Raw genomic sequence first — 22,769 nt, forward strand, 5'->3', positions numbered from 1 at the left:
TATATCTAATGTTCAGAATACTGCTTCATTTTTTTATTAATGAAGTGAAGTGAAGTGACGTGACATGTGGCCAAGTATGGTGACCAGGGCTGGGCTGGGCCAAAAAATCAGCCCAGGCATTTTTTGGTCCAGGCGGCCCACCACCATATATACTGTATATGTATATGTATATATACATATAACAAATCAGCATATTAAAATTATTTCTGAAGGATCATGTGACACTGAAGACTGGAGTAATAATGCTGAAAATTGAGCTTTGGTCACAGAAATAAATGACATTTTAATATATATTTAAATAGAAAGCAGCTGTTTTAAATAGTAAAAAAATCACAATATTACTGCTTTTGCTGTATTTTGGATCAAATAAATGCAGGTTTGGTGAGAAAAGACTTCTTTAAAAAACATTAAAAAAAAAATTACTGTTCAAAAACTTTTGTATGTATGTATGTATCACACTCACATCACATCTAGTTGTTTTGGATGAGAATAAAACGTCAGGTCCGACAATATCGTGTCTTTTTTCATTTAAATCTAGATTTATTCGCATTGGCCCGTGGAAACCTCTATGAACACACTTGACTTGACCAAAAAAGGGCGGGGGACGAATTTACATTTTATTAAAAAGTGTTTACGTATTCTACGCTCTTGGCGCACACACACATTAGGATAGGTTAGATGTCTGCCTCCGTTGCGAGTCCCTATCAAGCACTTTACAGATTCAACTACTCTCCTCTCCTCTCCTGTCTGCCTCTTTGGCCCGCATCACTCACCGCCGTGATGGTCCTTGGCGCAAAAAAAACTTCTGTCGGCGCCTTAAGTGCGTCGGCCCACCGGGAAAATCACACACACCGTGAACACACACCCGGAGCATTTGGGGGTTCGGTGCCTTGCTCAAGGGCGCCTCAGTCGTGGTATTGAAGGTGGAAGAGAGCGCTGTACATTCACTCCCCCCACCTACAATCCCTGCCGGTACGAGACTCAAACCTGCAACCTTTGGGTTGTGAGTCCGATTCGCTAACCATTAGGCCACAACTTCCCCAATAATTAAAATTGTGAGAGACGGTGAATAAGCCAAATTAGCCAACTGACATGATAACAGGGCTTTTCTATGGGATGATATTAGACTCAAAATGATTAATAGAGGCACGCACAATTATTCATGTACTGCATCTTTTCTGCTGGGTGCATCCAAAAAGGTCCAGTTGTCCGTCGAGGTTTGGTTGGGGAGTTACAGACGGTGGAAACGGCTTGCGGCCCCAGCTTTCTCTCGTAGCAGAAGCGTTTTGTGTCATCGAGTCTGACTGGTTGTTAATAATCGGTTCAATAACAAGTTAAAACTACGTGACTGCCGCTAACAGAAAGACTATATTGTAAATTAACTATTTTATATTATATTTAGTTTCAATATATTATAAATATTTAATCCGTGAAGAGATATGCTTGTGAAAGCCGGGTGCAGTAGCCAAGAGGTCCTAGCTGCAGCCTGTAGCACGATGACGTAGCTGGACTATATCTACTACGTAGTGGATATTTTACACGCGTGCGCTGTAGTAGGTTTTGAATAAATTCATATTTTTATTTACGTTTTATCATTTTGCAGACGCTTTTATCCACAGCGACTTAGTCTAATGACTTGGTCAAAGTTAAGTCTAACGCAGTACATGTAGCAAGGGTTTTTGACCTACATTACATATCTACACGATGACCTACATTACATTACAATGTAAAAACTTTAATGTCTAAATTCATCCGCGATGTTTTTGTCTATACCGGCAACTTCAAAGCTTTATGTAATTATTTATTTTTTGAATAGCCTGCAATTCATATGTTATTGCCAGGATGCACATCAATGCTGTATCCATTATTATAAGGATACAACAAGCACTGTAACATGACTGATATGCAGACGCTGCACTGTAAATAGCTAATTATTAAGATGTACTTCTGTCATGAAAACAAATTCCTCTTATGTGAAAACATACCTGGCAATAAAGCTCATTCTGATTCTGATACATCACTCTATCAGAGTTAGCCTAAATGTCTTTTTGATTCTATCCGTCATGTTTATTTAAATTTAATTGGGGGTATTAGATTAATGCCGATCCATTTTGTTTATTTAGATTTTATATTATTCTAATATAGCTAGAGAGAGAGAGAGAGAGCGCTCTCGTAACGGAATGCATGGTTTATGTCTTTAGCCATTTATAATTGGTATATCTATCTCCAGGGATTTTACTTGCATATAGGCCTAACACACAAAAAAAGAAATGGTCATCTTTGTATTAATATGCCTTGTCTCCGACCGTGTGTGTATTTATTTGCTGGACATGGGATTAACTGTAAAAACCCAGTATAACCCGGGATAACGGATCTATCGGCTATACGGAATCCCGACTGACAGGATTGTTTTTCTTCTTTTTATTTTTATATGGTATAAAAATTATGTCCGCATATTTTAGTAGGCCTATAACTTTTTTTATACTCTGTCACGTATAGCACAGAGAGTGAGAATGAAAAATAATATTTGATTCATGAACGAATTTATCTAACTAACTATCTTGACTATCAGAGGAAAACATAAAGACAATAGTTACACCCCATTTTTTTCATAAAGAACAAACAAAATTGTAATTAGTAGAGTTTTATTTCTAAAACGAATCAAACTAATAAAAAATAAACATAGCTTACATACCCTTTGCCATCATTGCTTAAAGTTTGAATACACTACTAGTTTAAAATCACAGTATAATATAATTTGTGTAAGCCTATGAAACACACCTATATCTCGTAATTACAGTTTAATTTACATTAAATACTAGCTTCAATGACAGCCCCACTTTGCGCATGCGCATTAAAATACAATACTGCGCATGCTCGTCAAACATCCAATACGTATTGGATCTGATCCAGCTACGTCATGGTGCTACAGGCTGCAGCGAGGACACACTCGCAGGAGCACCGCTCTTCACCGTCTCCACGCCGCCTGCAGCGAAATCGCCCGCGTTTTGCCTCTCTCTAAATATAACGTTATCTCATTGAAAATGAGCTAACTCTTGTGACTGGCGCGTCCCGTGTGGAAGGGCAATTCACACTGTCAGCAAAGTTTCAATGTACAGACAAACTGTAGAAAATAAACACAACATTTACTTTTATGAAAAATAACGTTACCTCCTTTTAAAAAGGCCTACGACTATGGCCACCGCTTGTTGATGCTTAATGACAAACTAGCAGTGTTAGTAATTGACCATTGTTATTGTTATACACTACGAAAACTGTTATCTAGTGGAAATATCGCCTATTTGAAAACAAATATAAAACAATTTGCTGAACTTACTTTTCAGCAAATCGTTGGTCGTCTGAGATGAGGCGACTGTTGGCTCAGCTGCTGAATACTTCACAGTTTTTGGCGCTTGATTCAATTTCTCCTTTTAAGGCAGTTTGTCATCCCTCTCAATGATGCAATACAGCCACCATCTGCTCCAGAGTGCCCCAGTTGTGTCAAAACTCAATTAGATTGATTTCAGTTTTAGATTCAATCAATTTCAATCAACGTGAGAGAAATGCGTACATACAACACTCAATATGAACAATTGAAACCTACTTGATTAAAGCATGTTCACAACAGAAACATGAATCAATTGTGTTGTACATACATGTTTCATTTGTTTAATTTCAAAGACCTGCTATATTCATTTTTTTCAGTGTAGCTTTATGAATTCCTATATCTTCCTATATCTGCCTGGGCCCATATCCACATGCATACCCTGCTCCCCCAGATGCTATGCCACTGCTGGTGCAGGTTTGGCTGTATTCACGACAGTAATGGATCTCTGCGTTTCAAAACGTCTTTAACATGATGGTTGTAAACATACAAACAGGTTCTTTTACAGGAGCCCTAAAGTTTGTAAATATGAGGAAGTTTTGGTGGAACTATGGGGAAGTTTTGATAAAAAAACAAACAAAAAAAACAACCTTTTGATAACATTTGATAAAAACTTCCCATTACACACACAATTTCCTCTGGCATGTAAATGTATGAAGGTATGAAGCATGTATGTAAATGTATGAAATGTACTGGTCTTCTTTATAATAGTTAATAAACAAATTAATCTTTAATCTAATTAAGTCTTTTGACGTTTCCCGAACTTCGTGACAGGAATCCATATACTTCAACAGTACTACACAGAAATAACATCAGGAAACTAAAGCTTCCTCATACTGCAGTAAATAAAGTGCTTTCAAACTTTCTTAATACAGACCAGTGGTGTAGATTTCATATGAAGACTTCTGGGAGGGACACGCAGGTGGGACATCCCAACAAACACAGAACGTTGCCTCAACGTAGCCAACCTTTTAGCAACGTTGTAACAACATGGCTAAAAGGTTGTTGGTTCTACGTTGCGTCGTTGAGGTTGTTACTGCGTTGTCACAATGTTGCCATTCAATCACGGCTCAGGGCCATTGCTGAAGGTTGTGCTCAGGCTGTCTGGACACCCACTGGACGACATGTACTCCTCACTGTTCCGAAGCGCATTTTAAATTTGAACTGACCGTTGGGCCGTTATTCTTCTTCAAGCCAGGATACGTGAGTATTGCTTATGATTTCTCTTTTAGATAAATAAGATATGTAAATATCCAGACAAAACCTACAATTTTCGTGTCCAATGTGAGATTTATTTGTTCTGTTAATAAACTGAATGGACAGAATAGCTGATAATTCACATACCGAGTGTTAGTTTGTGATCGGGTTTGGAGTAGGCTACTGCTAACTATATTTCTTTCAGTATTCAGATATAGTTACTGATATTTAGGAAAAAGCGTTAAACATATTCTGGTCATGTAAATGTGTAAGGTGTTTTAACATTACGCCAAAAGTTATAAGTCATAACGAAGCTATGAAAAGTGATTTGACATTTCAGCACAACAGACAGCGACTGCGCGTACGCGCAAGTTAATGTTCAATCTAGACGACAAATAATATGTTTAGTCATTGGCCAATAAATTGTAAAATTTAACTCGCCAGTGTTTTTGTTAAACGTGTAAAAGAAATTTCAGCACATATACATTTTCACTTGCCTACATTTGAACTCTCCGACTGAACGATTAAGTTTCTCTCCGTCTATATAGAACCGTGAGCGCATTGGCTGAGGAAAGCGCTCTGCGTTTCTCTCTCACACACGCAGAGAATGAGTCGTGGAAATATATCCTTAAACCAAGAGGACACATTTAGCACAGATGAAAGCTCTGAGTTCTCTTCAGATTGTGACACATATTTGTTACTCTCTGAGGAGGATCGTGAAACAAATTCTTTGAGAGAAGACCTCATTGCCTGGGCCAACAAACACCAAATTCAACAATGTGCTTTAGATGACCTCCTAGAAGTCCTGCGTTCACAAGGACATGCCACATTGCATGCTACAGCACGCACACTTTTGAAGACTGTGCGAGCAGTTGATATTCAGAATAAATCTGGCATGCAGTATATTCATCTCTCATTGTCTGAAGAAATTGAGAAAGTGTTGAAAAGATATCCTTGTGCGGTGACTTCCAGAATAAATTCTCTGGAGATTTCTTTAAATGTTGATGGACTTCCACTCTTCAAAAGTTCATCATTGTCAATGTGGCCTGTGTTGTGTTCCATTCATCTTGAACCAGTGATTGTATTTCCTGTAACACTGACACTGGGATCTCAAAGACCCTCAGATCTTACATTTCTTGAGGATGCTGTTACAGAAATAAAACAATTACTAGAAAGTGGTCTTAAATTTGATGGGAGGATCATTGGAGTCAAGCTAAGGTGTATTGTATGTGATGCACCAGCCAAAGCAATGGTGAAAAACACCAAGTCATTTTCTGCATATTATGGTTGTGACAGATGTGAACAAAAAGGATTCTGGGAAGGAAGAATGACTTATCAAGAAGTTGATGGGTTTGAAGTAAGAACAGATCATTCATTTAGAGCTCAAACCCAACCAGAACACCATAATGGAAGAACACCTTTGACAGAGTTACCAGTTGATATGATTGGCCAGTTTCCCATTGATTACATGCACCAGGCATGTCTTGGTGTTATGAAGAAGCATATTCCTCACTGCATAAATTAAATATAGATGAATCTTTGTTAATGCTACAAAAGTTAATCAGTCAAGAGCATTGAGTGTTTTTTTTTGTTTTAGTATTAACATTAAGTACACTGACAGCAGTTAGGTCACTTTAGATGTGCATGCGTCCAATACATTGATACATATACGATTTTTCTCAACTTTTTACTTTCAATTATGATATAACTGACTGTTTTCGAGGATATGCTCCAAGACAGATATTTTATTATTATTGTCCAGCCCTGGTTAAGTACTTTTTTTTCTTCCCTCAAAGTCTCAAGGCTACAGTTAAGTGCAAATCAATGTTTTTAATATACACTAAATTAATCCAAACTAAAAACCCAAGTGTGAGATTTTTAATATTGCTTTAATGTTCTGTACAGCTGATATTGACATGACACTAAGTTTGACATTTAATTTTACAGCGATCAGTTGCCCCACATTTACAAGATGGTTCATTGGACCTCTTCTCATAATTTTAAGTAAGTATTCAGAGACTCAGCCTTATGGGTAGTACAAGCAGCCTAGCATATCTGTACATATGACTGGAGCTCAAACCTGGCTCATGTCACCCTACACTTTTCTCACTATCTTTTTCTTTCATATCTGTACTATCGTCTTATAATAAGGACCTAAAATCAAATAAAAATAACTCGTACAAAATTTACTTAAGATTTGATAGATGTTTAAAATAACTATTTAACTGTTTAAAATAAAAGTATCAAAAGACTGAAAAGAATACGCTAATGTGATGTTTCTGTCAGGAGTCAGGTTTGATCTTTGTCTCTCTTTTCTAACTTTTGCTCTTTTTTTCTATTGGCTGCGCTCAGCTGATTGTTTCTTCTTTCCTTTCATTTTTCTGCTATAGTGTGCTTTGTTTCGTTGAGAGATTATTTTGTACTGTCTGCTCATACATGTGTCCTGTCCTGTCGTATCAAAATCCTACTTGTGTCCTCCTATATTAATGGCTTGCTATTTGATTTTGCTCCGTCTTGTTCTCTGCCCAGTTTTACCTGCCTGCTGCACATCATTCTCTGTCCCCGGATTGTCTGCCTGGTTTTGACTTGTGCCTGCCGACTGGTTTCTGCGCTTGCCTTTTCCTCTAGATTTGTTTATCTTTATTGGACTGTTGATGTCTGCCGAGTCCGACCTTCCCGTCTGCGCTCCCCTGCCCGCCGTGTTCTCCAGTCCTGAGTCCGCCTCATCAGCCGGTGACCTGCTGACTGTCTCAGCTGCTTTTCTTTTGTTCAGCAAACGTTCTCAAATGCCTTTTTTAAGCTTTTTTATTTGTAGTCCATTATATTTGAGCTAAATATAATTCATATAACGTACTTTTTTTTTAAATGTATGTTTTGGTAGTGTATGCAATAGACATGTATGCAATGTTTTAATAAAGTTGGATTATATGAACTTGTATGGCATTTTTCCTCTTTAAAGTTTCATAGCAGGTTTTACGTTAAAAAGAACAATTAATGATTAACAGTATTTGAAAAAGTATTACATATTTATCTTGTGTTTGATTATTAAGAGATTCGCCACAAAAAAAATAAAAAATAAAATAAGATGCAGAAAAGGTAATATATATAATCTGGCATAAAAATAAATGTGGTCGGAACGTCGTCTCGCAGTTGCTGAATGTCGCGTAACAACGTTGCTACAGCCCTTTCGCGTCTTACAATTCAACGTTGCTACAATGTCGGGAGCACGTAGACCGCAACGTTGCCACAGTAAAAATGGAACGTGGCAGCGACGTTGACACAACGTAAATGTGTTTGTTGGGATCTAAAATACTACAAAGAGCTACAATCAAGATGTAGACTGAAATCACATTTCCCCCCTTAATAAAATTTTTATTGAAGAACATACAGTCCTTGAATCTTCTGGAATCACATAATGAATTATGGTTTATTAATTTACCTCTATCAACAAGTTTCCGTTGTTAAAGTAATTTGAAACAAGCCGTTTCACTGAGATATGTAGATGCTAGATTACTTTCTCTTGACATTAGACCAATAACATATTCCTTCTCTTCATATGTCTCACTATCCTTATCTATAAACAAAAGAAATGCAAACTGAAGAATTCGAGTAAAACACAAGACTACTGATCAAAGAAACAAACGCAAAAATATATTTTAAAATATGACCACGAGAGGTCCCTGTCCTTCCACAACTAATGTTCACAGGTTCACTCACTCACTTTGATGACAGATTTGGTGATTTAACTGAAACTTTCTGGTGTTTTGTACGTGTACGATTTCACAGGTACATTACAAGTTTGCTATGTAATATAATATGAATAACACAAGCAAACATATTTAATCTCTTTCTGCGTTGAGCAGTTAATCGCGTGACTCTCAGCGCCTGTCTCGTGTTTCAGTCCTGTCGCTCGAGCTCTGAGCTGCTGAGGATCCACAGCTCGCGATGGGTCACGGCTGGACAGATGACTGCTGTTTCGCGCTTCCTCGACACTTTCTGCGTGGACGAGACCACGACAGGACGCATGAAGTCAACGAGAGTTATCAAAAAGAGAGTATTGATGTTACCTTTCTTTCGTTGGATTATAATGGAAAGCAGTCCATTAATTTAGAGAAGATCAACCAAATGGGTTGTAAATCTCGCTAAAGATACAGTTGAGGCTGTACTTTTCTTAACATGTAGTTTTGGCACACTGGCCGCTGTTGCAGTTGAAATGAATAATTAGGAGCGCGTGCACAGGTGAAGAATCCACAGGTAAAACAGCCTCATGATGCTGACGGAGCAAATGCGCTGCTAGTCTCTCTGTTTAGGGTTCAGAGACGCCAGAAACGTTAATGGGACATATCATAGTCAACCCCTGTGGCCAAAATGAGCGTCTATTCTCACCTATGGCGGATTCTGCAGATAATCACGGCTGTCACACAAGGTATGTGGCTTTCTTAAAGCCTAAAAGTTGGAAGAGCTAAATCATCATGTTTTGGTCATTGTGTATAGTGTAATAGTGTATTTAGGACCAGGGTAAGAGGTTTGTAATACCTGGAAAATTACTTTAAATAGAGTAGGCTAAATGCTAAACTACAGGCTATTTATCTAGTCATGTTAATGGGCAGAGAACAGAACACAAATTTGATCAAATACTGTATTCCATTAAGTCTTTTTTCTTCAGTATTAGACACAAACATTCTCCCTTTTTTGAAACTTGTTTAATAAACTGTTATCTTTAATAAAAATGAACCTACCATAAAAAGTTGATGTCTAAATTTTGGCCTAAACTACTCAAAGGTCAAAACTTTCTTATTACACTAGACAGTATATCCAGCTATTAAAATCATAGAACAGTGTCATAATTTCGACATAATCGGTTGAACTGATAATTCAATTTATTGTAAAGAAAACTTTTCCCCATGCATCTTACTTAAATTTATGGGAAGAATTCATCATATACCTTTTTTGAGAGGGGTCATTTGTGGTTCACTTGGTGCCCTAGGCAAGATACTTCATATCCAAAGGAAAAGCAGTACTTTGACTTAAGATGTTATTCATGTCCAATATAATTTTGCATGCAAAACACAACTGAACTTGACAATGCATAATGCATTGTTGTTGATATCCTGATAGTAACTCCTTTTGTGTTCCACAGATTAAAGGAAATGATCTGCGGAAAGTGACTCATTTGGTGCAACTGGTCAAATTTATTTTTGGGAATGTGTGATTTCTTCTGCAGCATTGGCATATGCACTCTTATGAATGGGCACGATCATTCTGACAAACAGGAATTTATATTATCTGTATCTGTAAGGTACTTGGCTGCAGAAACTACTTTGGTTTCAAGACCTTAGCATCCCGGATAAAGGCATGATGAAGATTAAATCCCTATAAAACTTATTTTTCAAAGAGGTTCCATTGGAAGTTTTATTGGCATTATTGGATACAGAACTATTCCTGACCATTCTTCAAAGGTCTTTACTCACTTGTCATTCTTTAGTTTCCCATTTCCCTCATTTGTCTCAGTCCCTTCTATTTTTTGCATTGAGTGCTTGTTTCTCAAGGCATGGTCTGGATAGGATTAGCGCTCATCCTGTCCCAGAAACAGTGTTTCTACAGCTTCACTCTTTCATAGAGGCTGAGACATCTGTGCTGTGTGTGTCCTCTATCTTCAGTGGTGTTTTAAGACATTTTAAAATCACTTTTGTGTTTTTGTGCACAAAAACATATATATGTATATGATATCACGCAAGTAAGAGTTGTAGTATTAGTTAAATACAGTATATGCTTTTATACAAGCTCTAAGTTCATATTGAGTAACTTGCATTTCAGACAATTGCTGAGTTAGTTAGTATATATGTATCAAGCACTCTCGGAAATCCACTTGGCCAATCAAATTTTATGATATATATTACGTGAGTACTGGTTTGTTCTACTCACCAGCAGTCATATTGTTGTGCAGTGCAATAGCTTCACTTAAATGCATTCAGTGCCAAATATTATATGTTTGTTATAAAGGTTCAAGCAGTCAAACCGTGCATAATGATTATTGATGGTGGAAAAGAGAGAAAGGGGGGATAGATATCACAAGCTTTGCTTCCATTCAGTATAGACCCAGTATGATGTTGTGCTAAATGTTCATAGTTGCCCAAGCACAAAACAATGAAAATAATCTTATTTTTGAGGCATATTTCTTTGGGATGTAACAGACTAGTTAGATTGGTATCAGATTACTTTATATGTGAAGTATGGTCATATGCAGCCATATGTTTTACATTGATTTTAATATTGTCTATTGAGATTTCTTCAACCCCATCGGATCTCCATTTCAAGTCTTTGTCAGTAGGATGCCCTTAAATCACCTGCTAAGGATTTAATGTGGTGACATTTGGAATTAAGGATACATTATAAAGGTTAGTGCAGACTTACACGGTAGTGAGCAAGCTTGCTTGTTGACAATATAATAATGCAGTATGATCACAGAAAGGATCTGCTATATACTAACAGTTGTCATAATATTATATTTATGTCATCAGTATGAAATTCACCCAGCATCAAGGCCCCAATTGGTCAGTGTGAATGGCCTTTGATCTGCCATCTGTGCTTGTTCGTCCTGAAGCATAAATGGTACTGTAACTGCTGCATTGAATCTCATTGTAATGGATTGAATTTGCTTAATTTCCCTGCTTTACTCTAACAAAATGTTTGATAAATACAGATAAACACCATGTATTAGAAATTCATAGATTATCTCTATGGCTTGCAAAATATAAATGTAAATTGGTATTTATTTACCAGAAGCAATGTTTCTCCAATTGATTAAACTTACAAGCAAGCATTTTTCCTTTAAAAGTAACTGACTGTGTCAAACTTTTAATAAAGAAAAATAGTTTTTTTTTTGGTTATCAATTTTGGGGTTTCTTTAATTCTTCTACCTTAAGAAACAAAGTTTCTTGTTATGAAACTTTACTCTTGTAAAGTTTCATAACAAGAAAGAGTGTCATTTCCAGTTTTACTTAAAGAAGTCTGAGGTATTTGGAAGAAGAGATGCAACTGTTGATGTGTCTCAAGAGGATGCACATCTGTGCTGTCAGCTAAACTGTTTTTAGTCTTTTCACTGTTCTCACAGCATGGTGACTTTTTTCAGTGTTTTCAAAGCTAATCAAGAGTTTCCCTTTAAAAATAAAACAGAAAAATTTCAGGTTGGTCCAGACCTCCAGTAAATAATTAGTACAGTGAAACTAAATGCAAATAATAAAATACTATCAACTAATTTTATATAGTTGTAGTTTTTAATTATATCATAATCATATATTTAATTTTACATAGGACATTTTAAGGACATTTTTGTTGCAAATTTGGTATTGTGTTGGGTCACCAATTGATTTCAGATGTAAACTATGGCTCCTGAAGCAAAACCAGCTCAGAAGCCCTGATCTAGTACATCAGTAACACCGATTTATTTGATTTAATATGTGTTTTCAAGTGGTTTGTCTCTGATGTTTTAAATCAAAATAGTATTATTTATTTTTGCTCAATCTCTCTATATGGCAGTGACAACCTTTTGTTCCTGCCATAGTCATGCTATTTATCACTTTATATGTATATCTTTTTAATGCTCTCAGGTTACTGCCCATATATACATAAAACATGCACAGTAAACGTATGAGCATTTCAGTATCTAAACACACATTAAACATACTGAGCATTTATCTCCGTGTTTAGCACGCATCCTTAACACTGTTTCCCTAGAGTGTGGCTAGCAGGCTTATTAGCCCATCATACCTACGGATTTAGAGCTGAATCCAGCCAGATGTTATCTATGTCATCTGCTGAAATGGAGGGTAAATAGAATGGATGCTGACCTGTTGGCCTGCACAACTACTAATGCTAATGCATCCAGTCCTGCTGATGGCTAGCACAGAGATCCTTATGTTAGGGTGACCATACGTGCCATTTTCCCAGGACGCGTCCTGGCCAGGATTTCTATATTGCCTAAAATATCTAGGTTTTGGCTTTGTTTGCGTGTGCAGACTGATCGGTGTATGACATCAAAGTACCATACAGATGGTTATGCTTTCGAAATGCTCTCGAGGCACTGCTTTTAAGTCGAACACACCTAATATGTACGCGTAATTGCATCACTTTGACCGTAGATCCCACCTTCTCTCACGCCATGATTGGTCCATTATGTACAATGCTTGCATGTTATTGGTCAAACGACTTTTCGATCATTACCTTCAGCAAGCATGAAAACAAGAAAACAAAGCCAAAACAAATCCTGGCCAGGACGCGTCCTGGGAAAATGGCACGTATGGTCACCCTACCTTACGTGAATTCTGCTCTCCAGCCAAATGTGCAAAATTACAGAATATCACACATATTTAAAACGTCAAAGGCAAACCACTCACCACAAAGACACATAAATAACAATTATATAACTCATCCGATTAGACATTTCTTTACAGATGAATGAAGATTTAAACATTTATACACCAAAACAGACTTTGCTCTTTCTCAAGTAACTTTGCTCTCTCTTTTTGCTCTTTTTTTCCCCCTTTGAAGCAGGTGTTGATCTGAATCCAAATGTTTTGGGTTGTGGCATTACCTGATCAATGAAACATTAACGCACCCTAATGTCATTTCAAACCTGTATGACTTTCTCTCTTCTGTGGAACATGAAAAAAGTCTCAGTGTTTTTTCCCCCCATACGAGTGTCATTGTTGTTTTGGGCACCATACTCAAAAACAGATGAAACATTCTTCAAAATGTATTTTTTGTGTTTCGCAGAAGAAAGTGGTCTCATACTTTTTCCTGCACTGTGAATGTTTAAATGTGTTGTTTATATTGTAACTTGAATATCAGATACTATTTTTGACCAGTTTGTGCAAGGACTCCAGGTGAATTCAAAGAGTTCACTTACTTTGTCCCACAACTGTGCTGCTGTAAAGAGAATAAATTAAATGACAATGTCAACCAGGCAGAATGTTATCCATTTCAGAATAATCTTTTTTTTCTTTACGTTCTGTCACAGTTTCAGCTGTAAATGTGAGTTTAGGATTGTCATGTGCCATGAGTTCATTTTGAGATTAGTTTTTGTCATGGCCTTTCACTGTAATGCCTACATGACCCTACCACTCTGTCTACGTTTTAAAATTACTTCCAGAAATGTTATGCCTTCACTTTTGAGCTCATCATTGTTATTGGAGTTGATTTATTTATTTATTTACTGACACACAGTGCACTTAATGTTGGGCCTCAGACTTCTCTGAGTTTACCAATCCGCAGGAGTTTTTCATGATCCTAGTAGAATATTGAATTGATATTGTGGGGTGGATTAAAGTACGGAGCATTGGATGCAATATATCAAATTTACATGTTTTTTTTTGGGGGTGCTTCAGGCTAATGCTTTTTCTTTGCACCTTCTTTTACAATACATTCTCAATCAGTAGAGCAAAGTGCTAGAATGCTGAAATAATGGTTTTGATTCCCAGGCTATGGATAACTCAATAAAATGTGTACTTTAAAGGCAATTCAACAAGTTGCTTTGAATAAAAGCATCTTGCAAATGCATGAATGTAAATGCAATGTAAAACAAAATGCAGTTTGGGTTACCTAATTCTGAATTTCTGCAGAACTTGCTATATTAATATATTTCTAGCCTGTTCCTCTCTTTAAAAAGTCAAGCCGTTCTGTGAGTTAGTAGGGAACAGCAGCCAGTGGCTAATTTGGTTAATTTAGTAGTTGATGGAAGCTCACCTGTTGTTAACACTGCTTCGACGGCAATCACAAGAAAAGACTCTTAACAGACATGACCACAAACTTGAAAACAAAATACAAAAGATGTACTTAACAGCGGTGTTTCTTAACTCAGTTTTCTTCAGTATTTCATGTTAGCGCGCTGTTTTATGTTACGTCTGTCACTGAATTTAGGGGCCGTCTCTAAAGTTACATACGACATTAGTGTACACGTTTCTAACTTAAAAAGCATTTGAAGAGAATGACCTTACTTGTGATAAAGAGGCAGTGTAGAAAAGTTATTCTTCTTCTTTGTTTTCAACTAGTTAACTTTGGCTATAACTGTCTATAACTTAACTTACCAGTTAATGTTATCATCGTTTCTATGGCATTCACAAGAAGAGGCTCCAAAATACACCTCCGACGTTGCAGACTACATCCAGACTACAAACTTGAAAATAACAAACAAAAGAAGTACTTGAAAATACTGTTTTAAATCTACACTTCAGCAGTGTTGCCTAACACACTTTACCTCAGTATTTCACGTTAGTTCGCTGTAAATCTTAAAATATCTCAAGTTTTGCATAAAATAGAAATAATATACAAACCTTTTTGTCAAGTTAACAGTACATCATTTTTCTTTTGTCCTTTTACCGCCACTTCCACCAAACAGTAAAAAAAAAAAAAAAACTCCATTGCCATTGGTCAGTTTTACGTGGGCAAGTTCACTACTGTAAATTGATTTACAGTAGTGAAGAAATACAGTAGTGACCATATATTTTCCCATAATGCTTTGCGGTTTACAGTAAAATATGGTACACACATTTCACAGTATCTTACTGTACATATTACAGTAAAATACTGTTCAAATTACAAAAATCAGTTACAGTGTATGAAATAAACATTTGACAGTGCTTGTCTGCCACTTATTTGTCATTGAAATATATAAAGAAAATACTGCCTTTGACAATCCTCATCATACCATCTGGTCTTCATACAGTGCAGTTTATTTGATTTTTTTAACCATACCTTTATTGAGATAAATATGAAAGATCAAGCCCAGTCTCGCAGTGGAAATGTCACTCTAGCGACTGTTTTATTGTGCACATGTGATAAGAGGATTTTTATGATGTTTTTAATTCTTTATGAATTCATGACTGCTATAAGAATAAAATAATCTTATTTCATATACTCTAAAGTCACATTAAGTATACATTAAAGATAATTTACTGTAAATTATTTATATTTTACTGAATGAGCTCAGCTGTGTGAATAACATTACAACGCAAATGTTGAAAAATGAATATATGTTCAGGTCAAATGCTTAATTAAAGATGGCTAAATTCAACAGTCAATGGTGTAGGCAGAGCGGCAGTGTTGTGTGACTTTGGCATGCGGGGAGATTTAAATTGGGAGATTCAAAATATTTTCATGCCAGACATGTTGCCATGATACACACATGCATTTCTAAGTGTGATAATGTCTGATCTAAGTGTCTTAAAGTGTACAAATTATTTTTGGGGCCGGTTTATGTGATATAATGGGACGAAAGTCATACAGTTGAAAGTGTTAATTTAATACTGCCAAATGTTTTTTTTGTCATTATAAATATAACCAAATGTGAAAAACCATGGACATCATAGATATCCAAAACATCCATCCATCTGTTCTCCAAACTGCTTGTCCTATGTAGTGATTATAGAGATGCTGGAGTCTATCACAGCATTTGAGGCCCAAGGCAGAGACTTACAGCACCTGTTATTTAATGCAGCCTCCCATCCAAGTTCTTACCAGGCCAAACCTTACTTAGCTTCCAAGATTGGGGGTTCCCATTGTTGTATGGAAATAAACAGAGAGACATTTTGGTAGTTCACAGGACTGTGGAGACCCATTGTATGCCATGAAGACAACATTGCACCTAATTCACCTCTTTTTCCATTTGTGACTTTTTTCTCCTGCAGAGCTGGACAGTCAGGAGATCTCCGATTCCACCAAATCCTCAATTCCATATCCGTTGTTTCTTCCTGTAACTTACCAGGTACGGGATGCTGACTACTTTCTATTAAAAGAGGCTGGACAGGACATCATGCGAAATTCCAGCATGCAGAGCCACACGCAGCCATTTGTCGTGCTCCAAGCGGGAAGTCTCCCTGTTATCAATGTCAGTTATGGCCCACTCTATACCAAACGGGAGATCCCCCTAGACTTAGTGCAGCTGGTGCAGTTATTCCGGCCCTCACCACCGGTTTTCACCCTCAATTGGAAAGTCCAGTCCTTTGTCCTGACCCGATGGGTCTACTCGTCTTCTCCTAAAGTGCGAGTCCTGTTTTACATGGCTGGGAGAGACTGGGACAGAGGAGAGAAGGAGAAAGGAATGAGAAATTAGCTGCCTTGTGTGACTGTGTACACCTTCTGGCAGACTCAGGAGGTCCGGGGCTCCTGTGTCATCAGAAATGAGCATGGGACCTGCATGGCAGAGGTTGACCCTCCTGCGGGTTGGTTCAGCCCAGTTGAGGAAAGTTCCAGTCGGGAAAGACAAGGGCCGACCCAGGGAAATCCTGTGGAGCTGTATTATCAGGCCCGACCCAGCACGTACGGCCCATGCACAGCCAGCGGGGAGGAGGGCAAGAGGTGGGATATGGGTGCTGGAAATGCTGGGCAGCCTCAAGCTGAGTACATGCCAGTGTCTGTTCTCAGATTGAGAGAGGCTGTGGTCATCCAGACCACCTCAAAACCACTTAAGAAGACTGATATTGCCTCTTTTTATGTCTATGTGAGGAGCTCAGCCAACCTGGATACTTTCTCCCTCAGGTAAGTCTCTCACAGAGATTTTTGCCAGAAGGGTTTCCCCCTTTTTAGCTCACTTCTTCTCAGTATTTTAGTGCTAAGCAGAAACCGCAGCTTTAATGCTTTATGAGAAACATACCAATAAACTGGAAACAAGATTTTTAATGGTTTATGCGTTTTTCCTGAAAATACCAGTAATGTTAGCATCCTTTCTGGATGCAGTGCAGATTATCAGTGTTGAGTACATGTCATGAAATTAACATTCAATGATATTCTGAGCTGTTATTCTGACTGCAGAACTCTGGGGTCATCAAGTCTGGGAGCATAGTCTATAAAGCTCATTGAGCAGATTTGAACATCTAGCTATATGGCTGAAAAAAGACATGCACATTTAATCCCTCAGATTATATGCAAATACATTTTGCTTCTCTCGCTCTCTGAATGTTTTGGCTGCGCATTCATTGTCGTGCTGTGCTTTAAAAAGCTTCAGCTAGAGAAGGTGAGCGTCATTTAGGAGCCAGAAAGGGTTTATGTTTTATAGTATTTTTATACTGTTTTCAATAAAAGATAAATAAACACTAAAGATAAATAAATTTGAGGTGATATAAGCATCAAATAAAAAGTATCACCACCTATTAACCATCAGCTGGGTTTTAACTGAGTTATGCTGAGTTTAGACTCAGACATTCTGTAAAATTGTGCAAACCGGGTTTGGGATGGAGCGTGTCATTAAGTCTACTAGCAGAATTTGCAGTTATATTGCATGTTTGTATCCAAGTTACATTTGTAGAACTGAAGTTTGTGTCTGATTGACAACTTGTTTTTAAATATTCTCTGGGTGTGCAAGTAAAATGATTTAGATTAAGGTGGTTGGTGTTGTACTGTTATTGTGTGTTTCTTTCACCATGATCGATAGAAATGAAATGAGGCTGCTCAGTTTGACAGCCTGAACTAACCTTGCCATCTAGTAAAATTATCTGATATTTTCTAGAAACTTGTTGATCTGATTACCCTGATTTCAATTTGGGGGACAAATATTTTTCAAATATTAAGAAATTTGTAAGACTTTTAGCCGTTTTAATGAGCCTTTTATTTGAATGCTCTTTATTATTATGTAAGCAGGTTTGTAACATCATGATATTCGGGCTTTATGTCCCTATATTAACGTTTTCATTTTAATTCAGAAATTCAAAAATGTGTTCACCATCGAACAGTAAAATGAATGTAACTCATTAATGGCTAAACATGAACTCCTTTTTAAAGAAATACATTTGAGATGTGAACGAGCTTGAGATGCAGTGGATTTCAGCACTGAGAAATGTGGGAAATCTCAGAAAATTTAATTAAGAAGCTTAAGAAGACTGAGGAGATTTAAGATGCCAGTTGTAGACTTTCAGTATTGTTTTTCAAAATCATGTTCTACCTGTAAAGCTGCTCTATTTCTGTGATTTATGTTCATATATGTGCACTTTTCTCATGTGTGGACCATTTTATATTCGCATGTCAGGTTGTATCTGTGTTATTAGGGTCTTAGAGGACAGCTGGACCTGTTGTCCTTACCTACTTCTCCTCCAATCTCCTTCATTCTTAACATCCATCTCTGTTGTGTCAGGCTTCCCTGGTGAAGTTCAGTCCTCTCTGAAGCACATTTCTCCCATCTACCCCTGCATGAGCGTGTTTTTTTTTTTTGCGCTGATATACCATCTCTCTCTTTCTTTAAGCCCTGTTGCTCTTGCCACTTAATCACTGTCGCCTTAAATCTCAGTCTGTCCATGACCAGCTCTTCTCTCTACAGCTCACATCAGTCACTGCAAACCCACTGAGGACAACTGTCCCATGAGATGTGCCTTCTCTTCTCTTCTCTTCTCTTCTCTTCTCTTCTCTTCTCTTCTCTTCTCTTCTCTTCTCTTCTCTTCTCTTCTCTTCTCTTCTCTTCTCGATTGCTTGATTTCTTCTGTAATCCCAAAATATTTAAAATGCACACAAACATGATTACATTTCTGCTTGTTATCCATTAATTAATTGAAAAATGGTTCCAGATGGTCAATAGATACTTTTCATTAACTGGCGCTATTATCAAATTATGAACAATTGCTCAGTTGCCCTTGAAGCACTGAGATATTAACAAATGTGAGCTTTGGTGAGGTTTGACATATCATGCTGTGATATCACACTGGTGGTTTTAATGGTGATGAAAATGTAGTAGAAATGAACAATATATCAATAGTATTGGGCCTAAAGGATTTGTTTTAATGTTGTTGTTGTTATCATAGCCTCCCCTCTCTCTGTGTGAATTGTGAATCTAAAGTCAGATATGATCACTTTAAAAATGACAGTACACTAGCTCAGTGGTGCAATAGCAGTAGAGCACTGTTATTATAGAGAACTCTTATTGCGTGAACACATAAAACAAACATACGCATAGATGCAGATTATGTTAACTAGTCTTGTATAGTGTGGGTTATTTGTGGTGTATTTATTTGCATGTCTATGCTTCGTTGACATCTTCTCAAAATGATGGACCTAATGTTTGTGACAGAGGGAAAGAGGAACAAATGGCTGCTTACTATTGTGTTAAAAGAAATCTGCTTAATTGTATTGAATGTACAGTACATTTGTAGTGTACTTTAAAATGTATATATATTTTAACAACTGTACTTAAAGAATTGTAGATAATATAATGTTAATGAAATAAAAATCCACTTAAGTGTACCTAAAATATAGTTCACCCAAAAATGAAGTCATTTACCCCAAAATCAGGGCTGTACGTTAACTTTTTTTCACATAGCACTGGTGCTACAGAGGTTGAAAGTTTTGTAGCACAGGCCAAAAAGTTGTAGCACAAGTATAAAACGTCTGTTATCATGTCTGAAAACAAACACAAGTAATGGAGTTCATCACTTAAACAGGCACTGATGTTCCATACAGAGCACAAAAAATACAAACCATCACAAAAATTGTTTTAGACAAAGTTTTCTTAATTTGCTAAAAATGGAAGAGTGCAGAAACATAACACCTCTTACACCTTAACAAAATATAAAATAAAAAACAATGGCAGACATTTAGGCAAAGTTAGCATTATTAGTCATTATTTTATCTTTGTTATTAGAAAATAAGAACATTTTTCAGGTACAGTATTTAGCAGTATTTACAACATTTTATTTTTCAGATACAGTATTTAGCAGTAGCATTCAAGAAATTGAACGAACAAATATTAAAATAAAACACTATATACATCAATTATACTTTTTTTAAAGCAACTGACTGATGATAAGTTCATCAGTCAAGAGCAGTGAGTGATTTTATTCTGTGTTTTGTTGTTTTACTAACATTAAAAGATCATCTGTTTTTCAATAGTGTTTCATTTTTATACCATCATTTACTCAAGTTGTTTTAAACCTGAATTAATTTATTTTGTCAGTTGAACATAAAAGTTATTTTTGAAGAATGTGGGTAACCAAGCAGTTGCTGGTCCACAGTAACTTCCATAGTATTTTTTCCCTGTCCCTTTAAGAGCTTCCTGCGTTTCTCTCTCAACTGTTTACTTTAATTTTAGACATAACCAACTGTGTTTATATGTAAACATTGTGTGTTTTTGACAGTATTAGACGCTAAATCAATCAGACGTGAAAGACAACGTAGTCCAATAATCAGGCACGTTTTGACAGGCTCTCAGTGTGAGCGCGCTTCTTTAGTAGGTGCTCAGAAAAAGCGCATGCAGAACAGCACGTTAATTAAATGTATATGTCATATATGTCGCACTGTACAACCCTGCCCCAAAATGATCATTTACTCACCCTAAAGTCATACCAAATCTGCATGTTTCTTTCTTCTGTTGAACACCAAAGAAAATATTTTGAAGATTGTGCATAACCAAACAGTTGCTGTTGGCCACTGACTTCCATAATAATAATGATGATAATTCCATAATAATACTATGAAATAATAAGTCAGTGGCTACCAGCAACTGTTTGGTTACCAACAATTTCCATTTTTGGGTGAACTATCCCTTTAAATCTCCCTTTCAAAAAGGAGTTCACTTTTATGACTATGTTTATTAGTACACTTAAGTACACTTATTTAAATGCACTATGTAATAATGTCAAATTCAAAGTTTTACCTCAAAATCATCAAATGATTTAAATTATTAAATCATCATGCTTAATAGTTGTTGGTCATGATTTAAAGATATACACTGTTACAGATGTACACTAAAATTTCACACTGTAATTTTTGATGTATTGACTAACATCATAAAGCACATGTAAAGTACTTGATTATAATTTTAACCTCTAATTTGTTCAAATTATGAGAAACATACTAATAAACTAGTAAAATCTGGTCTTACATCTGAATAGTCCTAAAATCTTCTCTATCAATGCCAAGATTAGTGTTTCCATGAGCCCTTTACTCGAGACAGTGATTACATCTTACAAAAACAGAGTACAGATTGTGGGACACACACACACACACACACACACACACACAATTTTGAACACAAAAATATCATATTTTTTAAACAACCCAAACATAACCTTAACCCTGTATTACATGCACAAAATACACAAATCTGTCTGTTTTCATTAATAAAATCAACATAATGTAATCTTTCCTGTGCTTATATGTTTGCAAACATGATTATGTGTGTATGTTCGAATGCCCTTTAACAAATCTGGCCCGATTACCAATCAGTCAAACAGGCAGGTAGCTAGGGTCTTTCAATACAGCCCCTGTGATAGTAATATCTTGCCTATGGAGTTTTATAACCCCAGTATTTATGGCAGGCACTCGTGGAGGAAAAAAAGACTCTTCAGCAACAGATGAAAACACAAATATGGATCTGACATTACAAAAAATGTAGAGAGTGCTGAAATCTGAAAGGTGTATTTTGCAGCAGTCATATTTTGTAACAATCTTTTATCATTATGCTTATATCCTCTATGCCACTCTGTGTTGCTGTATTGGTTCTCGGGAAGCTTTTTGAATCTGTTCCAAGAGCTCTAATGGCCCCTTGAGCTAAACAGGATTTTGACACTATTGAGCTGACAAACTTCCTTGTCCCCATGGGTACATAATGTTGCAGTTGTATGATCAATTATATTGATACATTATTCTGATTATAGTGTGATATGGGGTCAGTGTGACATTTTGTAAAGGTTTGGGAGGAACAGGAACTCTAGCTGTTGTCATTTGCCTCAGACAACCTCAAAGGGACTTCTGAGAGCTGCTATGTTTGACCAGAGGAACAACTGGATTGTACAATATATGGCCAACGTGTCTCATTTCAGTTGTTTGTTTCTTTGTGTGATCTTATGAATAATGAAATTAAGTTTTTTGGGGGGAGGGTTTGTGTACTCATGTGTGTGATTGTGTGTAGGTCTGGGTTGTTGTGACTGTCCAGGCTTGGTTAAGTGGGTCTGATGGGGATGTCATTGATTTCCTGTCCTCTGTAAGGGAACGGAGACTAGCATCTTTTTCTTTTCCCCTGTATTGGAAACCACACTGTCAGCCTCAGCTTTACACTCCTTGAACAGAACATCCTTGGGCTCATCTCCCCCTGCCATACACATGCACACGCAAACCTGCTATGTATAGAAACACAAGCATTGCTCTCCAATGAGGATGGAACCCAGGGCCATGCACGGGGGGTGGCCCGGTGGCTAGAGCCTCTCTTGAA

The 22,769-nt window shown here is 36.9% G+C and overlaps 1 pseudogene; it reads left to right on the top strand.

The window, feature by feature from the left end:
* Window positions 1–7,797: 7,797 nt before the first annotated feature.
* LOC107564460 (transmembrane protein 132C-like) overlaps window positions 7,798–22,769 on the top strand; it is a 33,097-nt pseudogene continuing 18,125 nt past the window's right edge.

Source organism: Sinocyclocheilus grahami, unplaced genomic scaffold (assembly GCF_001515645.1).
Source record: "Sinocyclocheilus grahami isolate Dianchi unplaced genomic scaffold, SAMN03320097.WGS_v1.1 scaffold936.1, whole genome shotgun sequence".
Lineage (NCBI taxonomy): Eukaryota > Metazoa > Chordata > Actinopteri > Cypriniformes > Cyprinidae > Sinocyclocheilus > Sinocyclocheilus grahami.